Below are 6525 nucleotides of genomic sequence, written 5' to 3'. Positions count from 1 at the left end.
AGACTAGTCGACTAAACCGTTTGTATGCTGCTAGTCGACACTGGAATTACTAGTTGGTTAATATTTCCCCCATTACACTGATCATCATTTTTAGACATTTACGTTTGGATTTATATTTTTACTGAGGCTGCGCTTAAATTACTGTCACATTAATGTTACATATTTTAAACAGAATTAATAATTCAAATATTTTCTTTAAGAAGAGGATATCTAGAGCAGATACAAAGAGCATTTCTCCATAGGTTGGGTTGCTTCTTCCCTCTCTCACTCACGGCATGAACAGAAAATGTCCTCTCAATAGACAAGCAAACTCAGCAAAGTAGTTATGAAATGACTTTGGTGGTGGTGTGGGAATCAGATTTCCAAACGTTTGAATGTCCCTATGGATGTGTTCACATTTGAGTCTTCATTACGTCTGTGTATGCTTGTACATTATTTTTCTGCTGTGCAGGCTTTTTAAAGCACAGGTTAGCCACCTCAGAGTCAAGTCCTGTCTTTCACCAGACAATGTGTTAATTTGTATGCTTTTGAGTATGTAGTCTAGAAAATGACTGTTTATTTTCAAAAAGGTGCAGACTGCTTAATGAGTTAACCTATATTTTATTCTGCGTGCATGTCATGTTTAGGCATGGTTTAAAGGCCTATTTTTTCCATCCTATGTTTACTTTTTTTTTTTTTACATCATAACTGTTATTGGTTAATGTTCTTTACCAAACAGCTGTCATATTAGATCAATGGCTAATGCATGACTCCACGTTGTGAAATATGTGCAACTTTTTAGCACATTTATTTTCTGTTTTGTAGATTTGGCATAGTCTACCCGTTAATTATTTTCAACAATGCCCTGACTGTTATAATATGTTAAGTAACTTTAACGTGGTGAATTGTGTTAAGAACAGGCTGGGTTGCTCTAAAGGGTCCTGGCCTGCACTATTCATTCAATTGTTTTTAATAAACATGCCCATTAAATATTCGCTAACATTTATTAAGTGAATGCGTGTCATGTTCTATATTTAATTTACAATGATCATAGTGCAAGTCGAGCACGTCACAGATAAATGCCCCTTCTCAGTGGAATTTAGCTTCGGATTTGTAATAGATTCATATTTTAAATCGGTCGCATAAACAATTTTTTATTTTTATTTTCTTTGACTGTTTTCTGAAGGTTGGTTTCTTTTTAGACTAATTGACTTCAAAATGTCCAATTAAACATCAGTAAAATTAGTCATTCAGCACATCCCTACTTGCATTACCTTCAGTGTCATTAGTTTCATGTGAACACTAGGAAGGACAAGTCAATCCATCGCCAGGGTTGGGGAGTAATGGAATACATGTAACGGGATTATGTATTTAAAATACAAAATATAAGTAACTGTATTCCACTACAGTAACAATTTAAATAATTGGTATTTAGTATGTGTTACATTCAAAATATTATTTTGATTATTGAAGAGATTATTATTCTTTTTTTCTAGTAAAACCTTTGATATTAGGGCAAAAATCATATTCTTGATAGTAATTTTTGTATTGTTTTCCTGTAAAAATATCTAAAAATCTAAATATCAACATCAAAAGTGTTTAGAATATGTTACTGACCTTGTGAAATCTAACGGAATATGTTACAAATGACATTTTACAGCATGTATTCTGTAATCTGTAGTGGAATACATTTCAAAAGTAACCCTCCCAACACTGTCCATCGCTAAACTCCGATATAACTGTTTGTCAGTGTTTTCAGAAAAACGTCCAATTTTAGCAGTGCTTGCATGCTTAAGGTTGCCAGATTTTGTGACTAAAGTGTCACCCTGGCAGAATAAGTCCAAACTGATAGAAGTGTCAAGATCTAATTGGGGTATTTCACCTATATAAATATGGCACACATGTCAAAATCTAATTCTGATGAGCTAATCTTATTTAAAATATGTTATTTATCAAACATAGAAAAGTAAAATATTTTAATTTGCATAATTAGTTCTAAGTAATCCATGACAAAATTGATCTAAAGGGGATAGTAAGGAGGGTTTTAAAATGGGGATGCTTTTTAGTATTTCTTGCAATATAGGGAGGGGTGGCATCCTCTCGCATCCCCCCTCAACTCGAGCCCTGGTTGCAATGAATAGTGAAGATTTTCTAAATGTAATCTAAATATTTAAATTATTAAACAATAACAATTAATTAAAATAAATATTACATTAAATAATAATAACATCAGAAACAGTGTCTTTTGCCCCAGTTCTTAATTTTCACATTCACAAAATAAAAACCATTTCAAGTCTCAAATCTTAAAACATTACTGTGTTTACAAATCCCCTGTAAAAAAAATAAAAACACATACAAACTTTTAATATCCAGCATAATAGATTGTCACAGTTATAGCTACTACAGCTAGTGCAGACTTCTGCATTATTTAATGTAATTTTATTTCACCTCTCCACAATGGATTTGAGCTAATATTACATGTGTACATCAGTTATAAGTACACAATAATTCAGCGGGCATTGTGGGTAGAGTGAACATTTTAGGAAATGTAATTGTTCACTCAGAGTTCGAACAGCACAGAAAATGGCTGACCCATCCAATATAGTGCAATATATACCTGAAGTGGGAGACCTACACTGACTCCATTGTGAAAAAGGCGCAGCAGAGTGTTTACTCCCTTCGCCCGTTTAAGAAGTTCAGTCTGTCACAGGCGCTGCTGATACAGTTCTGCACTTCTATAACTGTCTGGTTTGGTTCAGCTACCAAGTCAGACATCAGAAGACTTCAAAGGATAGTTTGTACAGCTGAAAGGATTATTGGGACTCCCCTACCCACTCTGCTAGATCTGTACGCATCCAGAGTGATGAAAAGGGCTGGTAAAATTACTCTTGACCCCATTCACCCAGCACATTTCGAACTGTTGACCTCTGGCCGGCACTACAGAGCACTGTGCACAACAACAGCCAGGAACAGGAACAGTTTTTCCCTCCACCTCATGAACAGTTAAAACTGATGCAAATACTTTTCCTTTTGTCATTACATCATGTGCAATATTCAATCCATCCATTCCTACTTCTATCCATATTTCCTTTATATTCTTTAACATATCCTACCTCTTCTTCAATACAGTACATCACCTGCACATAAATATATCTTTAAATAAAATATTCCTAAAAAAGTTTTACTCTATTGTATATTTCTCTTTTTTCTCTTTTACATCTTATTTTTATGTCACTACATGTAAATAAAGTATATTTAAATGTATATGTTTGTATGTCTGTATACACGGTTGTATTCTCTTTGCACTGGAAGCTTCTGTCACCATGAAAAATTCCTTGTGTGTGTAAGCATACTTGGCAATAAAGATCATTCTGATTCTGTGTTACCTGGAAGATGGTACCACAGATGTCCGCCTCGGTGAGGGGCTCTCCAATTCTTTTGTTGTTTTTGTATATTTGTCTTGTTTTTAGTAATTTTTTCCAATCAGTTTTACCAGGGACGAACTGCTGAACATTCGGCAGCGCATACAGACAATCTTTACCTGCTTTTTGACTATTCATTTTGCTGGATATTTTAATCATAGACAATCTAGACATTTTTAAAGTTGGTGTACAGATGTAACAACGTTAAAGAATATGTGCAGTCCTAATTTGGAAGTGCTCGTTATCAACTATAAGCCTTTCTATTTGCTGCTGGAGTTTTCCTCGTTTACTCTGGTGAGCATTTATATTCCTCCATATGTATGCGTGAATGCAGCGCTGCAACAGCTGGCTAATCAGATCACAGACACTGAGAAACAACACCCGGACTCATTTATAAATATTCTCTGTGATTTTAACAAAGCCAGCCTCACCTGTGAACTGCCAAAATACAGACGGCACATTACATGCCCAACCAGGGACAGAAATATACTGGATCACTGCTACACAACATTAAAGGATGCATATCGCTCTGTCCCTAGAGCAGCTTTGGGAATCTCTGATCAATGCCTGGTTCATCTTATCCCGACCTACAGTCAGAAACTAAAATCAGCTAAACCTTTAGTAAAGACTATAAAGAGATGGACCAATGAAGCAGAGTTGGCATTGATTGCATTGATTGGAGTGTTTTTGAAGCTGCAGACACCAATCTGGATGAGCTCACAGATACTGTGACATCATAAATCCGTTTCTGTAAGGATATGTGCATTCCTACTAGGATTTATTTAACATTCAACAATGACAAACAATGATTTACAAGAAAACTCAGACAGCTTTGTCATACCAAAGAGGATGCATACTGAAGCGGGGATAACATCTTGTATAATCAGGCCCAAAACACACTGACTAAGGAAATTAAAGTGGCTAAAACAAGTTACTCTGAGAAGCTGAAAAACAAATTTTCAGCTAATGACCCTGTATCAGTGTGGAGAGTTCTGAAAGACATTACTAACTTCAAGACACCATCCCCCAGCAGAGTAGGGAACCAACAACTGGCTTATGATTGAATGTGTTTTACTGTAGATTTGAAGAGCCCAGTCTCACACCCCACACCTGCTCTGACCTTCATTTAACACAAATACCAACACCTCCTACAACGCCCCCCCCGAAACTCAACCTGCACTTAAGATCTGTAAAGAGGAGGCATGAAAGAAAAGACAAGGAAAGCACAGGGAACATACTATGAGGTGCCCCTAGGGACATTATTCAGAATTACCATGCACATACATGTACTTTTCCTCTCACATACACATATGAAACCAAATTCATTCACATACTATAGTGAAATGCTCACACACATACAAGTGAAATGCTTTTACAAACACAACTGAAACGCTCTCATACATACAACTGAAAATATTACGCTCACACACACAACTGAAATGCTCACACACACACAACTGAAATGCTCTCACACACACACAACTGAAATGCTCTCACACACGCAACTGAAATGCTCTCACACACGCAACTGAAATACTCTCACACACGCAACTGAAATGCTCTCACACACGCAACTGAAATGCTCTCACACACTGAATGCTCACACTGCAAACGCACTCACACACACAACTGAAATGCTCACACACACACAACTGAAATGCTCTCACACACACAACTGAAATGCTCTCACACACGCAACTGAAACGCACTCACACACACAACTGAAATGCTCTCACACACACAACTGAAATGCTCTCACACACGCAACTGAAACGCACTCACACTGCGCAACTGAAATGCGCTCATACATACAACTAAAATGATTACACTCTCACACACACAACTGAAAAGCATTTCAGTATGTTGTATGCAAGCATTTCAGTATGTTGTATGAAAGCATTTCAGTATGTTGTATGCAAGCATTTCAGTTGTGTGTGTGAGAGCATTTCAGCTGTGTGTGTGAGAGCGCTTCAGTTGTGTGTGTGAGAGCATTTCAGTTGTGTGTGTGAGAGCATTTCAGTTGAAACGAAGCACATTTCAGTTGAAGCGGAAGGTGGTTAAAGTACCCACTCCACTCCAGTTGGTGGCAGTAGTGTATGGCGTTTAATTTTGGACAAAACAGCGCAAGCGCAAAAACACAGCGCGCAAGTGAATTTCAACAGTGTGAGCACCATGACACAGCTTCGCGACGTAAAATTTAAACCTGCAGAACTTGCAAATCACAAACTCGAGCACAAAAATATGATTGTGCACACAAATTAACAAGTCCCACACACGCGAGTTCTTTTCTGCACACGCACGAGTTCTTTTCCTATGGGAAGCCAAACAAAGCAAAAGTGGGACGAGACAGCGGGGGTTTACAGAGCTCGCGCCCGCTGACATGTCATCTGCGCGGTTCAATGGTCCGAGCAGCGGCCAGTTAGATCAGCGCAGCGCGGACGTGTTTCCTAGCGACACCCAATGGGCAGCGGCGCGAACAATCCTCAACAGCGCTGCGCTGACCAATTTAAACAGCGCAGCGCAAACCATACATGCAAATAAATGTAGGCCCTACAATAAAGAAACCCTCCTTCCTTACAAAAATTGGTTCTCTGCTGAAGTTTAGCAGTTTTTCCCTACAGAAGACAAAGAAGAAGAAAGACAAGATGAAATGCATAAATTTCTTATGTTTATTATCTTTAATAGTGTTAGTAAAGAGTAGTGTTGTGATATATATATATATCTGTATAATGTTTTAGAATGACCTTAGCAGAAGGTTGGCGTGCTCCTCAAGACGACTACGATATTGAAAGTCATTGAAGTTTCTGCTTTGTACAGCTCTTTCAGTAGCCTCTATACATATGTGCAGTTCTTCAAAGTAGGGTATCGACGCTACAACACTACTCTTTACTAACACTATTAAAGATAATAAACATAAGAAATGTATGCATTTTCATGTTGTCTTTCTTCTTCATTGTCTTCTGTAGGGAAAAACTGCTAAATTTCAGCAGAGAACCAATTTTTTGTAAGGAAGGAGGGTTTCTTTATTGTACATTAATTTACATGTATGGTTTGCACTGCGCTGTTTAAATTGGTCAGCGCAGCGCTGTTGAGGATTGTTCGCGCCGCTGCCCATTGGGTGTCG

The sequence above is a fragment of the Xyrauchen texanus genome, chromosome 7 (genome assembly GCF_025860055.1).
Source record: "Xyrauchen texanus isolate HMW12.3.18 chromosome 7, RBS_HiC_50CHRs, whole genome shotgun sequence".
Classification (NCBI taxonomy): domain Eukaryota; kingdom Metazoa; phylum Chordata; class Actinopteri; order Cypriniformes; family Catostomidae; genus Xyrauchen; species Xyrauchen texanus.
Note: the sequence above shows the minus strand (reverse complement) of the source record.